The sequence below is a fragment of the Schistocerca gregaria genome, chromosome 3, assembly GCF_023897955.1.
Source record: "Schistocerca gregaria isolate iqSchGreg1 chromosome 3, iqSchGreg1.2, whole genome shotgun sequence".
NCBI lineage: Eukaryota > Metazoa > Arthropoda > Insecta > Orthoptera > Acrididae > Schistocerca > Schistocerca gregaria.
In genome coordinates this window covers 165,712,782-165,735,427 of record NC_064922.1, presented here as the reverse complement: position 1 = coordinate 165,735,427, position 22,646 = coordinate 165,712,782, and positions in this window count along the sequence as shown.

The window sequence follows — 22,646 nt, the reverse complement described above, 5'->3', positions numbered from 1 at the left end:
CGTCTTGTCTAACATTCCGGACGACTTGGCCGATTTGGAAGAAGACACTAGATATTAAAAAAAAACGAAAGTGAAGCAGAATCGTCGGAAGATGGTGAGATAGGTCCAAGAAGAATTCGGCCAACGCTACGGCTACCAACTGTTTCGGCTGAATGAGAGGAAGAAAATAGACTATGATTTACTGAGAACCAATAATAAATTTGAAGGATCTCTGGGTCCACACATATTTCTCAAAGATACACAACGCGCCGTGGATATCGTAGAGTTATATATTGCGAACGATCTATTTGAATATATTAGCAACGAAAGCAACGAGTATTACAGTCAAAATCGCAATAGAAGGAAACTGGATAAAAAAAATGCCAAATTTGTCTACGTTACGGGATCCGAACTTAAGGAAGGATCGATAATTAGTGGTCAACGAATCCGTTGACAGACCCAATGATATTTTGCAAAACGATGTCCCGCAACCGATTCAGACAAATAATATCATTATTATATTTTTCCGACAACACCAATGAACCGGATAATGCCGACCGGCTTCTCATAGCGCAATTCGTAATTGATTATTTTTCCAAAAAGTTTAAATAAACGTTTAATCTAAGTCAAAACATGTCAACTGCTGAAGGAATGATACAGTGGCGTGGACAGCTAAATTTTAAAGTTTACAATCCGTCGAAAATTACAAAATATGTCATACCCATTTGGATGCTGTGTGATTCAAGTACGGGATACACTTCCTCATTCAAGATATATTCCGACTCTGGGACCTTTAGCAAAAACAGTGATCGAACAATTGACACCGTCGTATGGAAAGTGGCATCACCTCTACATCGATAACTATTATAACAGTGTAGAACTTGCAGAGAAGTTACTTGAAAAGAAAATTACAGTTTGTGGAACGATACGGTAAAATAGAGGATTTCCGAAGAAATTAAAGCGAGCAAAAGTCAATGTGTTTTAAGCTTGTCATCAACGGAAAGGTGACAAGCGACCTGCGACAAGTCAAGTAATCCGAATTAGCACTGCCAGCGCCAAGCGAATATACACTCCTGGAAATGGAAAAAAGAACACATTGACACCGGTGTGTCAGACCCACCATACTTGCTCCGGACACTGCGAGAGGGCTGTACAAGCAATGATCACACGCACGGCACAGCGGACACACCAGGAACCGCGGTGTTGGCCGTCGAATGGCGCTAGCTGCGCAGCATTTGTGCACCGCCACCGTCAGTGTCAGCCATTTTGACGTGGCATACGGAACTCCATCGCAGTCTTTAACACTGGTAGCATGCCGCGACAGCGTGGACGTGAACCGTATGTGCAGCTGACGGACTTTGAGCGAGGGCGTATAGTGGGCATGCGGGAGGCCGGGTGGACGTACCGCCGAATTGCTCAACACGTGGGGGGTGAGGTCTCCACAGTACATCCATGTTGTCGCCAGTGGTCGGCGGAAGGTGCACGTGCCCGTCGACCTGGGACCGGACCGCAGCGACGCACGGATGCACGCCAAGACCGTAGGATCCTACGCAGTGCCGTAGGGGAACGCACCGCCACTTCCCAGCAAATTAGGGACACTGTTGCTCCTGGGGTATCGGCGAGGACCATTCGCAACCGTCTCCATGAAGCTGGGCTACGGTCCCGCACACCGTTAGGCCGTCTTCCGCTCACGCCCCAACATCGTGCAGCCCGCCTCCAGTGGTGTCGCGACAGGCGTGAATGGAGGGACGAATGGAGACGTGTCGTCTTCAGCGATGAGAGTCGCTTCTGCCTTGGTGCCAATGATGGTCGTATGCGTGTTTGGCGCCGTGCAGGTGAGCGCCACAATCAGGACTGCATACGACCGAGGCACACAGGGCCAACACCCGGCATCACGGTGTGGGGAGCGATCTCCTACACTGGCCGTACACCTCTGGTGATCGTCGAGGGGACACTGAATAGTGCACGGTACATCCAAACCGTCATCGAACCCATCGTTCTACCATTCCTAGACCGGCAAGGGAACTTGCTGTTCCAACAGGACAATGCACGTCCGCATGTATCCCGTGCCACCCAACGTGCTCTAGAAGGTGTAAGAACTATCCTGGCCAGCAAGATCTCCGGCTCTGTCCCCCATTGAGCATGTTTGGGACTGGATGAAGCGTCGTCTCACGCGGTCTGCACGTCCAGCACGAACGCTGGTCCAACTGAGGCCCCAGGTGGAAATGGCATGGTAAGCCGTTCCACAGGACTACATCCAGCATCTCTACGATCGTCTCCATGGGAGAATAGCAGCCTGCATTGCTGCGAAAGGTGGATATACACTGTACTAGTGCCGACATTGTGCATGCTCTGTTGCCTGTGTCTATGTGCCTGTGGTTCTGTCAGTGTGATCATGTGATGTATCTGACCCCAGGAATGTGTCAATAAAGTTTCCCCTTCCTGGGACAATGAATTCACGGTGTTCTTATTTCAATTTCCAGGAGTGTATTTGTAAGAGGCCTGCCGACGGCAAAGTGGTAAGGAATGGGGAGAGGGGTCGTAAAATCATTTTCACACTATTTCTCCGCCTTTCCACTCTAGAATAGCACCAGAAGAAAATGAACACTTATACCCTTCCATGCGCGTTCTGATTGCACGTTTTTTTCTCCCTTTGTACTTTTGAATTCCGACATTCGGAGGGGAAGTTTGTAACTGATTTTTTTGGATAAAGATCTCGCCGCAACGAAAACGCCTTTGTGCCATTCTCTCCTCTACTTCGTAATAAAACAAAACGAGCTGTCTTTTTTTTTCTTCAATGTCCATCGCCATCTGTATCCGGTAAGGATCCCATACCGCGAAGCAGTACCACAGGAAAGGTTGGAAAACCATAGTGTAGGAAGCTTCTTTATTAAATTTATTGTACCATGCAGATGTTCTATGAGTACCAGTGAAATGCAGTTTTTCGCTCGTCTTCACCCGCAACTTTATCCATATGATGTTTCCAATTTAGTAACGGTTACCGTAACCCAGTTCCAGTTGCTGCTTATCGGTCCTACGCCTTCCAGGAACAACAAAAATTTGTTTCTCAAAATTTCACGTAGTTATTGAACGAATGTAAAAATTTGTAATGCTCTCATAATCCACTCATTTTATGTTAAAATTTTAACAAAAAAGGCAAATTTACAGTTAGAAACAGCACCGTGACTAACTGCCCGGAAATATCCGTGCTTTATTCATCCAATATTTGAGGATGAGGCCACTTAGCAACTTTCAAAAAACTTTACACCTAATTTCAAACCTTCAAAAATCTTTTTCTTGCTGCGTACTTCAAAAAATGCTGAAAGGACGAAAACTTTATCGCTTACTGCATTTCCACTGTTCCTGCAGTAAAACGTCGGCACCAGGCATCATGTTATAATTTATAACTTCTTCATTGCCAACTGTATTCGCAATATAGTTTAAACGGCATCGACGTAACACTGAATGTGCCTGCAAAATTATAGAATTTGCGACACAGTTCTGCAGATGTGATGAACATTTAGATGCATGGAAAAATTGCTTTTGCTTAAAATGGAACACAAACTACCCAGACTCTATTCATCCATTGTTTCATAATGAAATTCTTCAAAAATAATTTCGAACCTTTTCTAAACTTTTCCTCGTTTTAGAATTTTTACATGCTTAACGTCAACTGTTTAACACATTAATTCATTTGAAAAAGTAAGCAGATGTTTGAAGGTGTTTTGTACTCTCAGGTTCCTTTTTAAGATTCGGGAGTGGGGTGAATTACTGGTTTGAGGAGAGTGGAGGAAACGGAGTGCTATATCTGTTATGAAGGATAGATTTCTGTACGGACTTCTGGATCAAGGTTCGCGAGTTGTTTAAAGTTACTTTGAAGCAGGTTGTGTACTGTGAATGAGAAGGGAACAAGGTATGTGTTGACAGAGACATGGCGTAGCGGTGGCAGAGACTGGTAGGTGAGTGCGGAGAGGAAGGACGAATGCAGCTTTCAGAACATAGGACCCACAGTTCTCCTTATCTCTGAGGTCAGGAGTCAGTGTCCTTATCCTCAAGGTCAACATTTAATTTCCTTTGTTCTGGTAGAGTACCCAAGGTCAATGTCCTCCTCCCCCACCCCAGTGCGTGGAGGCTAGGTGGTTATTTTAATAGACAAGTATGATGGGGTTTAAATGATTACTCTCTACCACACATCGTACAGCAGCATCTGATTATCGGTACAGTCCACGTTAGCGTCGTCTGTGGGAAAGATTTACGGGGTCGTAGCTCCAAATAGAAGCAAGACTGAAGAAAATTCAAGACGAGTTCATAGAATTTGTCGACCTGGTAAAACTGTGCGACAATGAAAAAGGGTGCAAGATCTTCGAAATTTTGAGAAAAATGGGCGTTAGGTATAGGCGAAGACGGGGTAATATAAAAAATGTACAAGAACCAGAAGGGAGTAATAAGACTGGAACAGCTAGAAGAAAGAACTCAGATTAGAAAGGTGTAAGACAGGGACGTAGTCTTTAGCCCCTACTGTTCAATCTTACATCAAAGAAGCAATGAGAGAGAGAAAGAATAGGTTGGTGACTGTGATTAAAATTTCGGGTGAATCAATGACAAGATTCGCTGATGACACTGTTATACTCTGAAAGTGAAGAACACGGGACTACTCGACGCGCCAGCGAACTAGGAAGTGACAACCAACAATACACTGCGACCTTAGCTCACGTATTGTGCTGACGTAAAACAGATAGCGGCTCTAAACATTACAATACTTACACAGTGTTTATTGCCTGCACACCTAGAGAGAAGTGCAAGTGGATGGTGAATGTTGCAACCACAGAAGAAAAAATAGATACGATCCTGATTTATGGAGAATGTAGGAGGTATGTTGAGACTGCTATTGCGTTGTGTGTCGGACAAGATTGTGAACGCCTTTATGTGTGATGGCTGCATACTGACCGGCAAAATGAAACGAAGCAAACGTCTTACAGGAAAATCTAATGAAACAGCTGTACTAGCGGCAGTGCACCACACCTCACGGACAAGCTCCCGGCAATTACACTGCGTTTCTCGTATGTCCGTAGTATGGTCGCAATACTCCATCGTCGTATCATTCATACGACGCGTCACTGCATTAAGAACTTCGTGGTGCCGATTTCCATAACCAGGTAATGTTTGGAGAATGGGCGTATCAATAAATACAAACGCCCCCCAAATCTTTGCCGAGGTACTGTTTTCCTATAAGTTTACGTTCACAAACCATGGTAGCGTTAACCGACGTGACATGCATTACTGTACTGTAAACAACCCCAACTGGTTGTGGAAAGTTGACCATCAACGTCCCCGGTCGGTTAACATAGGGTGCGGCATCACCGGCAACAAACTGGCTGGTCCGTATTTAATGGACGGAACTTTAAACGAACACAAATATCGAAGGTTTTTGGTACAGTAAATACCGGCACTACCGCAGGATGGTGCGCTGGACGTTTGATAACGTATGTGGATTCAGCATGACGGTTGCCCAGCGCATTACGCAATTGAAGCATGGGAGGTGTTAGATCTAGTTTACCCTGGTTGGAGGATCGGCAGAGGTCGCCCTATTACTTGGCCCGCTAGATCGCCGTATTTTCCGTCACCGGATTTGACACGCCGGATTTCTTACTGTGGGGATATTTAAGGGATACAGTGTAACAGCAAGTGTCAACAGACCGTAAAGGCATGGTCAACCGCATCAGACGCGCCTTTGCTCACTTCCCCGTAGATACACTTCAGTGTTTGTACGATCATTTGAAAAGCGGATTTATAAATGTATTGAAGTTGGCGGTACTGCGTTTACTTTAATTGGAAAAGCGTTCTCCTCGAGCCACGGCCACAGTAGCGCGTTGAGTAGTTCTCGATTGATACGTCGGAAGAATGCAATCTATCGGACAGGTTTTCTAATTAGAAGTTATGAAATACTGGCCCGTCCTACCCTCGCGGCTTGGAGGTGGTGTCTCATGTGCCATTGGATATTCAAGGGCTATTGGGTAGCATGTTGTAAATGGCGAAATGGCGAAATGAAGAAAATGATTCAGATTTAAGGTGTGTAATCCGAAATAACAAACGGGGGTTCCCGTTGAAGATTTAAAAGTTACTCCCCGTCACCCACGCGCGGGGTGGGTTGGTCTGTCCAATGTGGTATCATTGGGTATCTCCCTTCGAGACAAACAAAATTCCCGTACGACCATTTTACGAGACTACCGTGTACATGAGGAATCCGGTAAAACATCAAATCTCCGACATCGCTACGGCTGGAAAAAGATCGTATAAGAACGGGACCAACGATGACTGAAGAGAATCCTTCAACGTGACAGAGATGCAACCCTTCCACAAATTGCTCCACATTTCAATGCTGGGCCGTCCACAAGTGTCAGCGTGCGAACCATTCAACGAAACATCATCGATAACATTAGTTCTAGAGAAAAAAAAATGAATGGGACGTTTTTCGTAGGAAATTTAATATAGTTCAGTTTTGTACTGCGACACGTTTTCGCTTAAGGGTGCGGTTTTCGAGCTATTCAAGAAAAACGCACAAAAGTGATATTGGATGTGTTCTATCTCGGAAACCATTCGGAATACGGCATATGTCCATATGAAGTTTTTTGTTCAAAATCACTAACACTCCTCAAAGCATGTACCTTTCCTTCCTCCTGACTCACCCTGTATATAGAGTGTTCATTTTAACTGAAGGTGTTGGAATATCTCGAAAACTACACCTCTGATCAAAGAAGTTATAATTCTAATCTTGTTTTCCTCGAAGGGAGATATCCAATGATACCACATTCGACAGCCCATCCCGCCCTGTGCATGGGTGGTGTGGAGGGGGGGGGGGGGGGGCAACTTCGAAAACTTTAACGGGAACTCCCGTTTCTTATTGTTGATTACATACCTTAAATATGACAGTTATTGAACTATATGGAAAAAACGTAAATATTGTACCGATTATTCCGTGACTGGACATTGCACACCACACAGTCACGCGTCGAGCGTAAAGAGACTTCTCGATCGCGAAATGAGGATTCTCAGTCCCCCAAATACACCAGTTTTGCATATTGACGAACCCATCCAAATGAAAGTGGGCTTCGTCGCTATACCAAACCACATGCGCATACAGCACTACTGGCCATTAAAATTGCTACACCACGAAGATGGCGTACTACAGACGTGAAATTTAACCGACGGGAAGAAGATGCTGTGATATGCAAATGATTAGCTTTTCAAAGCATTCACACAAGGTGGCGCCGGTGGCGACACATACAACGTGCTGACATGAGGAAAGTTTCCAACCGATTGCTCATACACAAACAGGAGTTGACCGGCGATGCCTGGTGAAACGTGATGCCTCGTGTAAGGAAGAGAATTGCGTACCATCACGTTTCCGACTTTGATACAGGTCAGATTGTAGCCTATCGTGATTGCGGTTTAACGTATGGCGACTTTCCTGCTCGCGTTGGTCAAGATCCAATGACTGTTAGCACAATATGGAATCGGTGGGTTCAGGATCCCAACGGCCTCGTTTCACTAGCAGTCGAGATGACGGGCATCTTATCCGCATGGCTGTAACGGATCGTGCAGCCACGTCTCGATCGCTGAGGCAACAGATACGGAAGTTTGCAAGACAACAATCATCTGCACGAACAGTTCGACGACGTTTGCAGCAGCATGGACTATCAGCTCGGAGACCGTAGCTACGGTTACCCTTGACGCTGCATGACAGACAGAAGCGCCTGCGATGGTGTACTCAACGACAAATCTGGGTGCACGAATGGCAAAACGTCATTTTTTCGGATGAATCCAGGTTCATAGCATCTTGATGGTCGCATCCGTGTTTGGCGACATCGCGGTGAACGGACGTTGGAAGCGTGTATTCGTCATCGCCATACTGGCGTATGATCCCGCGTGGTGGTATGGGGTGCCATTAGATACACGTCTCGGTCACCTATTGTTCGCACTGACGGTACTTCGAACAGTGGATGTTACATTTCAGATGTGTTACGACCCGTGGCTCTACCCTTCATTCGATCGCTGCTAAAACCTACATCTCAGCAGGATAATGCGCGACCGCATGTTGCAGGTCCTGTACGGGCCTTTCTGGATACAGAAAATGTTCGACTGCTGCCCTGGCCAGCACATTCTCCAGATCTCTCACCAATTGAAATCGTCTGGTCAATGGTGTCCGAGCAACTGGCTCTTCACAATACGGCAGTCACTACTCTTGATGAACTGTGGTATCGTGTTGAAGCTGCATGAGCAGCTGTACCTGTACATGTCATCCAAGCCCTGTTTGACTCATTGCCCAAGCGTATCTAGGCCGTTATTACGGCCAGAGGTGGTTGTTCTGGGTACTGATTTCTCAGGATCTATGCACACAAATTGCGTGAAAATGTAATCACATGTCAGTTCTAGTATAATATATTTGTCCAATGAATACCCGTTTATCACCTGCATTTCTTCTTGGTGTAGTAATTTTAATGGGCAGTAGTGTAAATCCCATTATGCCCCGCGGCCAACAGTGAAGTTTGAACATCCTAACGCAACCCGTTCAGAAGTTGTGACGATTTTATTTCAATTACGCACAATTCCTGTTGTTGTGTGAGGATATCGTCCTCAAAATCTGATATGCCCTCTCTTAAACATAAACTCAAGACAATATTTCAGTGGCCACACGACTTCCACTTCCTTAAATTTTTCCTTTTGCATGTGAATGATTATGCAAGGGAGTTGACGGTTCGCTGCTCTCAGAGGTGGAGACAGGAGTCCGCTAAACAAGGCACAGTGCGTTGGCTTTTGGCCTGCGGCCGTGGTGGCATTTTTGACGCCACGAGTGGCCTGTCCGTACAGCCGGAATCGCGCCAAAACGGCGCTAAGCACGGGCTTTAATTAAAAACTTTAATTTCCGCTTTCCAAATTGAAATCGGCCTATGTAAATACGTGGCCCGGGGCGGCAACAGTCGGCACGGCGAGTCGGGCTCTCGATTCGGCGTTTTATGTAATTGCGTGGGAAGCAATTACGGAGTTATTTCCATCTCGCGAGACGGGCGGCGGGTACCTACCCTGCCAGACCTCGCGACTACCCGCCTCTGCTTCGCCGCAGAAAAACTCCCGACGTCACGCAGCCCGCGAGTTAATTGCCGTGCCGCGAGTGCGCGCCGCTCATTTGCGTCGCGCTGAATACACCGGCGCGGACGCGACGGCGGATTGGCTCGCCGTGCGTTCGGCTGGCTGCGCCCGCATAGGTTGCAAGCGACCAGTTTGCGGTCACCGGCTAAAGAGAGTGAACACAAAGAACCTGAAAGCGCCGTTAGAACGCTGGCGTTGCTTTCGTAGTTTCTAAAGAAGTTTGAGCGCGTGATTTGCCTGAGAATTACCGAGTCTGAATTACCCCGGGACGCTTAGTTTCGAGGGTGTAGCTTTCGAACGTCAATATTTTTGAACGTTTTCGCAATAATTATTCCGAAACGCTGGCTTTTGCTGATGGCATTCAGCGTGAGAAACACTTGTAACTGGAGGATTAGCAATTAAGCGATGCAATGCGCGGCGAAATTATAACTGAGGCGTATAAGTCTGCGAACGAATTTATTTGCGTTTATATTTACATCACTACTTTATGGTGTGTGACGGAGGGTATTTACAGTTCCATTCCCAAATGGTGCGTGGGAGGAACGGGTATCTACAGGGTGACAGTTACTGAACTATATGAAATAAAATTGTCATATCTAAGTCTGCAGGCTTTCGTGGCCGTTGTCATATTAAAATCTTCTGGGTTATTAGGCCACGTCATGTTTCTTCTAAAATGATCGACGTTTCGACCCCTCTGCTAGGATCTTCCTCAGGATCTTCTGGCGTGCACTAGCAGTAGTGTACACCAGAAGATCCTGAGGAAAACCCTAGCAGACGGGTCGAAACGTCCATCATTATAGAAGAAACAAGACGCGGCCTAATAACCCAGAAGATTTTAACTTCAAATCTGTCATAACTTCTGAACGGTATGCGTTAGGACGTTCAAACTGCACGGTTGGCTTCGGGACATGGTGGGATTAGTATGCTCATGCATGGTTTGGTTTGGTGACGAAGCCCACTTTCATTTGGATGGGGTCACCAATAAGCAGAATTGGCGCATTTGGGGGACTGAGAATCCACATTTCGCGGTCGAGAAGTCTATTCATCCTCGACGGGAGACTGTGTGGTGTGCTGTGTCCAGTCAAGGAATAATCGGTGCGATGTTCAACGATGGCCCGGTGACCAGCAAACGGTACGTGAGGGTTATGGAAGATGATTTCATCCCCATTATTCAAAGTGATCCTGATTCCGAAAAGATGTGGTTCATGCAAGACGGAGCTCAATCTGAATATCTGTAGGGGCGTTTATATGTTGAATAAAGCGTGTGCAAGCAGTAGTTTCTAATTTACCTTTTTTATATAGTTCAATAATTGTCACTATGTATCTTTTCTCTGAATGAAAATTCTACATCTACATCTACATCCATACTCCACAAGCCACTTGGCGGTATGTGGCGGAGGGTACTTTGAGTACCTCTATCGGTTCTCCCTTCTATTCCAGTGTAGTATTGTTCGTGGAAAGAAAGATTGTCGGTATGCCTCCGTGTGGGCTCTAATCTCTCTGATTTTATCCTCGTGGTCTCTTCGCGAGATATACGTAGGAGGGAGCAATATACTGCTTGACTCCTCGGTGAAGGTATGTTCTCGAAACTTCAACAAAAGCCCGTGCCGAGCTACTGAGCGTCTCTCCTGCAGAGTCTTCCACTAGAGTTTATCTATCATCTCCGTAACGCTTTCGCGATTATTAAATGATCCTGTAACGAAGATCGCTGCTCCCCGTTGGATCTTCTCTATCTCTTCTATCAACCCTATCTGGTTCGGATGCCACATTGGTGAGCAATATTCAAGCAGTGGGCGAACAAGTGTACTGTAACCTACTTCCGTTGTTTTCGGATTGCATTTCCTTAGGATTCTTCCAATGAATCTTTCTGGCATCTGCGACGATCAACTTTATATGATCATTCCATTTTAAATCACTCCTAATGCGTACTCCCAGATAATTTGTGGAATTAACTGTTTCCAGTTGCTCACCTGTTATATTGTAGCTAAATGAAAAGGGATCTTTCTTTCTATGTATTCGCAGCACATTACACTTCTTGAAGTTTTAGCGGTAAACCTCTAAGAAATGCGAAAGCCTCGATTGCAGAGTCTGCCACTGAATTTTGATCAGATACTCTGTAATGCTTATCGAACCGGGGCCTTCTGCGTCTTAGGTAGACGTGATAACCGCTACACGACGGAAACTCTACGCTCTGTGCTGCATATCTGATACATTTTGTAGGACGATCGGCATTTTGGCGTAAAATCACTTTATGGAAACGCACAATGCAGGTATTTCACATTCGTATGCAACAGTTGACAGCACCCTTGACTATCTGAATGCCATCACGAATAAGAGCGCAAGAAGTCGTCGGAAATGCTCGCGGCCGAGTCCTCAGTAGCATCAGCTACCCTTTCTTTCCGTACTAGGTACCGCCAATTCGCGCAGTCGCTATCGCAAACGATGTCACCAAAACCAATCACTTCGTCAGCTGCAAGGAACCTGGCCCAGCGGTTCCTACGACGTGCGTTCCGAAAGTAAGCTTCGTCATTGTTTTTCATACGCAAATCTCACTGCCAAAAATACTCCATGCCATCCCGAAATATTGCACTATTTTTCGACATAGGTGCCAATGACACTGAGACATTTGTCCGAGCGTGCAATGAGGTGGAAAAAATCCGCTCTGGTAAAACTCTGTGCCCTGCGATGAAACAAATTGTCACATAGCCAGCTCTACCTGAGCGTTGGTTTGGAAGTGACGTCCTGAGAGTACGGTTTTCAATGCAGGGAACAGGTGAAAGTTCTCTGAACGTGTAACACCAGCGACAAGACATGACATGACCACCTCACCACACGCGGTGAGGATACACCATGGATACACTCATGGATCATCATGGATACACTAGCCTCACGTACCCATTTATAACGGATAACTGGTTGCACTTCCATTGGCGACCACTCTGTCCATACATATCCCTCTGCCATGGTGACGAGCACTCGAAAAACCGCGGGCACGCCGGTGTGCTGCGACTCTCTTCTTCGGCGTTCTGCGCATGCGTCGTTCCTCCTCCGATGACGCCCATACTGTCGTTGAACCAGCACTAAGTATGGCTTCATATAACGTTTGTTTGTGTCAGATGGTGTACCATCTTCGCTTTCAAAAACAATGACGCAACTTACTTTCTGAAAGTCCCTCTTAAATGAACTGGCGATGAAACGCACTGCTTTTCTTTGGAACCCACAATGACTCCTGGTAATGGCCCAAACTAATTATTAATACTATAGAATCTATCGAAATTCTTTTTTACCCACTTATTGCATGAGTGGTTACAGTTTCTTAACATTCTTATAATGAATCTTGGTCTGACATCTGCTTTCCTAATTTACTCTTGCTCTTATTTATTTTACACTCGAACGTTACAGATTGATTACATAATGTTAAAACAAAGTTTCAGATCGAGATGTTAAACTGTAAAGTATTTCCATAGACCAGTGCGAATTCTGAGCATAATTTATTGGTTACAAACTGCAGATGAAAACTGAAGAAATAGTTAAAAGGTGCCTTTGTTAGTCAGGTAGTTACCTACATATTCCATTAGATCATTTGAACAATTCTGTTATCGAAAATACACTCCTGGAAATTGAAATAAGAACACCGTGAATTCGTTGTCCCAGGAAGGGGAAACTTTATTGACACATTCCTGGGGTCAGATACATCACATGATCACACTGACAGAACCACAGGCACATAGACACAGGCAACAGAGCATGCACAATGTCGGCACTAGTACAGTGTATATCCACCTTTCGCAGCAATGCAGGCTGCTATTCTCCCATGGAGACGATCGTAGAGATGCTGGATGTAGTCCTGTGGAACGGCTTGCCATGCCATTTCCACCTGGCGCCTCAGTTGGACCAGCGTTCGTGCTGGACGTGCAGACCGCGTCAGACGACGCTTCATCCAGTCCCAAACATGCTCAATGGGGGACAGATCCGGCGATCTTGCTGGCCAGTGTAGTTGACTTACTCCTTCTGGAGCACGTTGAGTGGCACGGGATACATGCGGACGTGCATTGTCCTGTTGGGACAGCAAGTGCCCTTGCCGGTCTAGGAATGGTAGAACGATGGGTTCGATGACGGTTTGGCTGTACCGTGCACTATTCAGTGTCACCTCGACGATCACCAGAGGTGTACGGCCAGTGTAGGAGATCGCTCCCAACACCATGATGCCGGGTGTTGGCCCTGTGTGCCTCGGTCGTATGCAGTCCTGATTGTGGCGCTCACCTGCACGGCGCCAAACACGCATACGACCATCATTGGCACCAAGGCAGAAGCAACTCTCATCGCTGAAGACGACACGTCTCCATTCGTCCCTCCATTCACGCCTGTCGCGACACCACTGGAGGCGGGCTGCACGATGTTGGGGCGTGAGCGGAAGACGGCCTAACGGTGTGCGGGACCGTAGCCCAGCTTCATGGAGACGGTTGCGAATGGTCCTCGCCTATACCCCAGGAGCAACAGTGTCCCTAATTTGCTGGGAAGTGGCGGTGCGGTCCCCTACGGCACTGCGTAGGATCCTACGGTCTTGGCGTGCATCCGTGCGTCGCTGCGGTCCGGTCCCAGGTCGACGGGCACGTGCACCTTCCGCCGACCACTGGCGACAACATCGATGTACTGTATAGACCTCACGCCCCACGTGTTGAGCAATTTGGCGGTACGTCCACCCGGCCTCCCACATGCCCACTATACGCCCTCGCTCAAAGTCCGTCAACTGCACATATGGTTCACGTCCACGCTGTCGCGGCATGCTACCAGTGTTAAAGACTGCGATGGAGTTCCGTATGCCACGGCAAACTCGCTGACACTGACGGCGGCGGTGCACAAATGCTGCGCAGCTAGCGCCATTCGAAGGCCAACACCGTGGTGCCTGGTGTGTCCGCTGTGACGTGCGTGTGATCATTGCTTGTACAGCCCTCTCGCAGTGTCCGGAGCAAGTATGGTGGGTCTGACACACCGGTGTCAATGTGTTCTTTTTTCCATTTCCAGGAGTGTATGCTGAACGAGTCAGTTTACAGGGTAAGTATACGTGATTAACTGTTAACATTAATGAACACATCTTTTAGTTCTGCTCATGCCATTACACTTAAATACAAGTGTGTAATTCTTTTTACAGGCTACCAGTTTTTAAATAAAAATTCGTCCGTGAAATATTAGGTGTTATCCAGGAGAAATGGTTTTAGGTTAGATGTAAAATTTCCTAGACATTTTACATTTTTTGGCAAATGATCAAAAACTTTCGACGCTGCGTAGTGTTCTCTTTTCTCAGCCACTGACGGCTTTAAGAATGGGTTATAAAAGCTATTTTTCTCTGTAGTGTTGCGGGAACGGACAGCACTCTTCCTCTCAAATTGTGATGGATTATTTACGTAGAACTTAATTAGTGAGTTTATATTCCGAGACGACGCATATCTCCAACTTCTTGAAGAGGTGAGTACATGACGCCATGTGTAAGCACATTATTCTCACTGCTGGGCTTTGTGCACTAAATACTTTTTTGCTAACCAGTGAGTTACGCCATAAATTATTCCGTAATAAATCATTGTGTGGAATATGCAAAATATGGCGCCTGTTCCTACGCTTCATCATTTATTGGATATCTCTTTCTGTTCTGCAGAAGTGAATGCAGATTAGAAAGATGTCAAATCAAACACCTTCGAGCCGTCTAATATCCCGACTATTATTTTATTTGGCTACCAGTTTCGGCGATTTGCTACACCATCTTCAGGCCCCCTGACCAAGGTGTAGAATGATTCTAACCTCGGTTCAGGTCAAAGTACTGCCTGGCATTCAAATACTGGTCTCTGTAGATTTCTGATTGATACAGAGATCACTTCAGCCATCATCTGCCGACAAATGATGGTTGAAGCGATCTTCAACGATCATCCTGAAGATGGCGTAGTAAATCGTTGAAACTGGTTGCCAAATAAAATAACCGTTTGGAAATTAAGCGACTGGAAAGTGTTTGATTTGACATCCTGTGCCCGACACCCGAGTGCCGCAATAACCTCTGAAAAGAAGGGCATGCAGAGAGTGAATGCAATGTGTTTTTTCATAATGAAGTGACGGTTCTTTTCAAGAAAACCATATAATAATTCTTAAAACACCATTTATAATCTCTTCTGATGTGTTTTTTCTAATGGGATTTTTTATATAACTTGTGTCGTCTGCAAAAAGTACCAATTCTGCTTGTTGAATTTTAAATGGAAGGTCAATCACATGTATAAGAAATAGGAGTGGGCCCAAAATTTAACCCTGTGGGACTCCCTTTATGATTTCTCCCAAGTTAGTAAAATTTTGTACTCTTCGAATATAGTTTTAATTATTCAGCAAAACATTTTGTATATTTGTTAAGTATGATTCTAATCGCTTGTGTGTAGTGCCACAAATTCAAGTTTTTCTAAGATTGTAATATGATCTACGCAATCAAACGCCTGCGAAAGGTCACACAAAATAGCGGCTGGTGATATTGTATTAAGGCGGTTCGACCTGGACAAACTGAATAAACAAGGAGTTGTTGTGACTTTCAGAGGGAGTATTGGGCAATTATTGACGGAAACAAGGGAAAGGAAAACAATAGAAGATGGATGAGGACCTTTGAGAGACAAAATATTAAAGGCAGCGGAGGATCAAAGCGGTACAAAGACAAGGCCTATAGACGGGCCGCTAAAAGAACGTCCCTAGCGTCGGCGTGGTTGACGCCGAAGCTACTACATCGCAGTTTGTCGTTAGGCCGTGTCGGTCGCCCGACCACGAATGTCACTCCAGAAAATTTGGAGCCGCTGCAATGTCGTAATACTGAAACGCGAAAAAAAATGCTTATAACCTCGGCGAATCGAAACACACTCTCCCCCTAACTAAAAAACAAGTTTGGAAATGTATGTCGAGACAAAGTAAATATTACGATGTTTCAGTATTCTAATACAAAGTTCCACGCACATATGCATACCTTAGCAGCATCTTACTACGTCACTGCTTCTATCTTCATTTCTGCTGCTGCTGCTATCATCACCTAATCTTCTTTCGCATATCCTATTTAGAGGGTATGATGAATCAGCTTTGGCTACTCTTCATTGTATTAGATTTCCTTAGTTTCCAAATTTCCTTCATCCTTTTAGAGTGTTGTTTCCTTTCTTCTTGAGTCCACTTGCGTCTAGTTGTTTTCTTTCCCTCCTGAAATTCTGCCTTTTGAACTGTGTCCTGTTTTCTATTGCGTCTATTGTAATTCCAGCGTTTTCCATGTCTCTGTGAACCATGCGGGCTTGCATTTGTAGATATTGAGCAATGTGAATATCCGCTTGGATAGTTTGTTGTTATCCATTCTGAATATATGTCCAAAAAACTGTAGTCTCCTCTTCCTCATTACATTAGTTAGTTTTCAGTTTCCAAGTATAGCTCTCTGTTTGGTCTTAACCTGTATTCAGCATTATCGTTTCTTTTAGCGCGCAGTATTTTCCTTAAAATTCTTCTTTCGACCTTCTCTGGTTTATCAAGATCTCCATTTCTTGTTAGTTTAAGTGTTTCTGCCGCATATAGAGCTTCAGGTCTGGCACCTAATTTTATTATTAATGGTACCACTCTTTGTTTATGTGCACCTTCTAGTTAGAATGCCTATTTCAAGATGTATCAAGTATGTGGCAACGTTGTTCCAGATTGTGGAAATTATACTGTAGGATGCGTCACACGCTAAAAATTCGGTTTGTTTTAATTTAAAGTTTTTTTCTGTCTTTAACAAATGATATCACCCAACGTATTTTTTCTTCTAATAATTTCCGGGTATGCAGCCGGATCCCGTCGACATTCTACCACGATATTTCGGCCCAGAGACGTCCGGCCATCATCAGGTGAGTACAAAACTACTGAAGAGCCCAGGTGCAGTCGCGGTATTTATACCGATTCTCGCGCACGTGTTGACATGCGCGGCATAGCCGAGTTGTACGTGCTGCCCTCGGTGGTGAAAGTAAAAAATCATCTAGTCATTGAGTATCGAATGACGCTGTCTATTGCGCTGTGAATGTATAATTTTAATAACAGGATTCCAAGTTTTATCCAGTTGAAAGCCGTTGTCACGATTTATAAGATTATCGGCAAGACGTATTTCCACTGATTCCTTGATTACGGAATCCCAAAATCCGGAAACCGGAGTTAAATTTTTGTTCCATTGTATTCCATTGAATGTCCCAATGAAATACAGTGCTCAGCTACTGCCGATTTTGACAGTTGCCGCAGACGGATGTATCTTTCATGTTCTGTACATCGTTCATGGACAGTTCTTGTCGTCTGGCCAATATATGCAGAGCCACATTCACAGGGAATTTTGTAGACGCCTGCTTTCTTCAGTTGTAAATCATCTTTAACGGATCCAACCAGGGCCCGGTTCTTTGCTGGTGGACGGAAGATAACCTTGATTTTATTCTTTTTCAGTAATTTTCGAATGCACATTCCCGGCGTATGGAAGAAACGCAGTTGATTTAAAGTCGTCATCAGCGTCCTCAGTGCGCTGCTTCTTGTTATGACAGTTGTGCATGGCCTTTCTTATTTGGCGTGAAGTGTAGCCATTCTCTTTAAAAACCTTCTCCAAGTATTCTAATTCTGCGTGGAGGTTTTCATCGTCCGATATTACATGCGCTCGATGTATTAAGGTACTGAGAACACCGGCTGTTTGTGCTGGGTGGTGGCAGCTTGACGCCTGGAGATACAGATCTGTGCGAGTCGGTTTCCTGTACACAGAATGTCCTAATGACCCATCATTTTTACGGCGTACTAGCACGTCTAGAAATGGTAAAGTGCCATCTTTTTCAATCTCCATCGTGAATTTGAAGTTCTCATGTAAAGAGTTTAAATGATGAAGGAATTTCTCCAGTTCCTGTCTGCCATGAGGCCATACAACAAAAGTATCATCTACGTACCGCCAGAAGACCGTAGGCTTTAAGACAGCAGACTCAAGTGCTTTCTCCTCAAAGTCCTCCATAAAGAGATTAGCTACCACAGGGGACAAAGGGCTCCCCATGGCGACGCCGTCTGTTGGTTCAAAGAATTCGTCATTGAATAGAAAGTACGTTGAGGAGAGTATATGTTCAAACAAGGCCGTCATTTCTGCACTGAATAAGTTACCAATAAGATGTAACGATTCCATTAAAGGCACTTTGGTAAATAGTGAGACCACATCAAAGCTGACTAATAAATCCGAGCTGCTAAGCTTAACTTCCTTCAAGCGACTGACAAAATCCTCGGAATTACGTATATGGTGGCAACACTTACCCACATACGGCTTTAGTAGTGAGGCCAGATATTTTGCTGTAGAATAGGTGGCAGCACCAATATTACTCACTATTAATCGTAGTGGGCCACCATTCTTGTGTATCTTGGGAAGACCGTAGAGTCTTGGTGGTACTGCATTGTGTGGTCTCAATCTCTTGATAATTTGTTCAGGTAGAGAACATTCGTTCAAAAGGGTAGCAGTTTTCCTTGATATTCGGCTTGTTGAGTCCTTTTCAATTCTGCGGTACGTGGAATCATTTAGCTGACAATATATCTTCTCGTTGTAGGCTTCCCTTGTCAGAAGAACTGTGGCGTTACCCTTATCCGCAGGCAGTACGACTGTGCTAGTATCTTCTCTGAGGCTGCAGAGAGCAGCTCTTTCAGCTGGCGAGATGTTACTCCGTTGTGGCGCACATTTCAACAACGTTCGGCAAGATTCACGTCGAATTTCGTCTGCATTATCCGCAGGGAGACGTCTAATGGCTTCCTCAATGGAACTGATGAAATCCGTTAAAGGCAGTGAAGCAGGAGTAGGGGCGAAGTTTAAACCTTTCGCAAGCACTGACATCGTCGCATCGTCAAACGATTTCTCCGTGAGGTTCACCACGGATCGTGCAGAGATAGCTTCTTGCGGCTTTCGTGTTACGAGTTGGCTAAACTTCGCACTTTGCCTGTTCGTACTGTTCCTGTGAGCCCAGTCTGCCTTGGCCCAACTGTCAAAATCGGCAGTAGCTGAGCACTGTATTTCATTGGGACATTCAATGGAATACAATGGAACAAAAATTTTAGCTCCGGTTTCCGGATTTTGGGATTCCGTAATCAAGGAATCAGTGGAAATACGTCTTGCCGATAATCTTATAAATCGTGACAACGGCTTTCAACTGGATAAAACTTGGAATCCTGTTATTAAAATTATACATTCACAGCGCAATAGACAGCGTCATTCGATACTCAATGACTAGATGATTTTTTACTTTCACCACCGAGGTGCAGCACGTACAACTCGGCTATGCCGCGCATGTCAACACGTGCGCGAGAATCGGTATAAATACCGCGACTGCACCTGGGCTCTTCAGTAGTTGTGTACTCACCTGATGATGGCCGGACATCTCTGGGCCGAAATATCGTGGCAGAATGTCGACGGCACCCGGCTGCATACCCGGAAATTATTAGAAGGATATCACCCAAGTCCACACGAGTTTTATTACAAATGAAATGGCAATGATATCGTGGCAGGCACAACAAGCTATGGGCATTTTCTTCTGTAAATATGTTAATGTCGTAAAAGTATTACGTGATTTATACTGCTCCACGATTTTCTGGAGCTCTGCCTTTTTCATTTCCCTATCAAATATATAGATGCCGTTATTGTCTACCCAGTGCACTGTTTCACTCTTCCTGCTGATGCATGTAGGGGCTTTGTTTAATTGAACGGAATGATATGAAATATTAGCGGAGTTTGTAGCGGAACCGCCTGGATAGCCGTGTGCGTTAAAAGTGCCGCTTCCAGGACGCGGGGATCGAATCCGCCTGCCAGACTAACGCTGATTATTTCTGTGCCGGCCAATCTGGCTCTGGCTCCTTTCTTTGCGGTTTTGCGCGTCCCATTAGGTTAATACGGGGCTAGTACTCAGTTACAGGAGTTGTTAACAATTTAAGAACTTTGGCTCGCTTTCATGTGAATAACACACCCCATGAGGTAACGTCTTGGCGATAGGGGGGGCATCTGACGACTCCTTAAAGTAACCATTGTAATACCCCTTTCTAAAAACCGAGCTGGCTGGCGCACACTGGACTCCCATTCGGGAGGACGAACGTTCAGACCCGCTTCCGGCGATCCTGATTTCGTTTCTCCGAGATTTCCGTAAATTAGTTCAAGAAAATGCCAGGATGGTTGCACTGGAAGGGCACAGTCGATTTCCTCCTCCATCCTTCCTTTATACGATGGGACCGATGATCTCGCTGTTTCGTCCACTCCCCCAAATCAACCAGCCGACCAAGCTTTCTAAAAAAATTACTTTTTACGTAAAATTCCACGTAAAGATTGCGACCAAAGAGTTGATATGTTAACGTCTCAGTTACCTGTACAAATAAACCAAGGCGCAGGATTCAGTTGTTTGTGGGCAGCTACGAATGCCAGGCTGTTTGCTTTTCTCCTTTACCTTCTTACTTTCATCATGTAAGCATCCTGCTCTGAAGCTCCGTATGATTTGTAATGTATTAAGCTAAACCTCATTCAAAATGTGCTCGAATACTTCTTACCATTCCGGTTCAATTATTTATCCATACTACGAATGTATTACCAATTTCATTTTTCCGGCATTTGTGGGAGAAACGCAATAGCGACATGCCACCGACCCACCACTGGCAGGACTTTAGTACAAATTTTCAGTCTCTAATTTTCACTTATTGGACGACCTAACCTGCAATCATTTGGGAGACAAGTCCGAGAATTTTAGCTAATAACACAGTACAGAGCAAGTACCAGTTCACGAAGTGCAATTTATGTTACAAAATTCCATCGGTCCAATCTAGGACAACTACATCGTCCTTTCAATATCAGCCTCGGCAATTTTTTAGTGAACGGCGGAGAAGCCAACACATACCACGCCACATCCGTTGATAACCATGCCAACCCTGCGTCGCTTCGGAACGTAGGCACATGCAAAAGGACACGACAGAATATTATGTAGTTTAATTTTATCCCTTGTTTTTCAGTGTTTCGTCCTCGACTGTTTTACTTTCGTAACCGCAACTTGTAACTGAAGGCGGTTTATTATGTAGTTTTTTCCTATGTTCGAAAGCAAATAGTATACGAAGCATTCATAAAGGTCGTTGCCGACATTTTCTCGTGGTAGTCCTCAGCTTTATTTGCTGTATGCAACAACAAATCGTTTGGAACAAAACCATCGATTATTATGTAGTTTAATTTTATCCCTTGTTTTTCAGTGTTTCGTCCTCGACTGTTTTACTTTCGTAACCGCAACTTGTAACTGAAGGCGGTTTATTATGTAGTTTTTTCCTATGTTCGAAAGCAAATAGTATACGAAGCATTCATAAAGGTCGTTGCCGACATTTTCTCGTGGTAGTCCTCAGCTTTATTTGCTGTATGCAACAACAAATCGTTTGGAACAAAACCATCGATTATTATGTAGTTTAATTTTATCCCTTGTTTTTCAGTGTTTCGTCCTCGACTGTTTTACTTTCGTAACCGCAACTTGTAACTGAAGGCGGTTTATTATGTAGTTTTTTCCTATGTTCGAAAGCAAATAGTATACGAAGCATTCATAAAGGTCGTTGCCGACATTTTCTCGTGGTAGTCCTCAGTTTTATTTGCTGTATGCAACAACAAATCGTTTGCAACAAAACCATCGATTATTCCAGCGTGTAAAAGGATGAGCCAGCTGTCTTTTCCAACTGGAGTGCTTATGTTTCTCGTGCATTGTCGTCACTGCAGTCAGTCTAGAATGATCAGTACTTGTCTATGTTTCAGCCACTCAAACGATTTAGTGCATCTAGGCACTTCCGTGAAAAAAAAAAGGGCCTCTCTAGGCAACGAAATATTCACGGTGAAACCTATTTCTAGAATTTTTTTCCCACTGAAACGCCGTTTTCCTTAGTACCACTTAAATGTTGTTTTTACCTGTGAAAAACAACTCGCTATCTCTTAATGAGAGAAGCAACACCTTCTGCGTGGGGTACTTCAAAATGGTTCAAAATGGCTCTGAGCACTATAGGACTTAACTGCTGAGGTCATCAGTCCCCTAGAACGTAGAACAACTTAAACCTAGCTAACCTAAGGACATCACACACATCCATGCCCGAGGCAGGATTCGAACCTGCGAGCGTAGCGGTCGCGCGGTTCCAGACTGTAGCGCCTAGAACCGCTCGGCCACCCCGGCCGGCCGTGGGGTACTTCTTTCGTCGCGTTGTAGGCATATCCTGGATGGTCAGAAATAATCTGAAGAGCTTAAAAGGGCATTGCAAGGTAGGTTGTGCTGAGAAATCACTGTTATGAAAAAAACCGATACTTTGTTCCGTTTCAGACTTAGTTAGCATTGAAGTTAGCCAATCAGACCGCAGCGCGCCAAATTCAAGACGCCTGCCCGAGATGGTGTCGCCAAACGTGTTATTTATTCCTTTGGTTTCCCGAGCCAAAGTCAGAGCAGTCTCGAGCGCTAGCAACTACACTATGAGAGCAACTCACACTGACTGTATTTGGC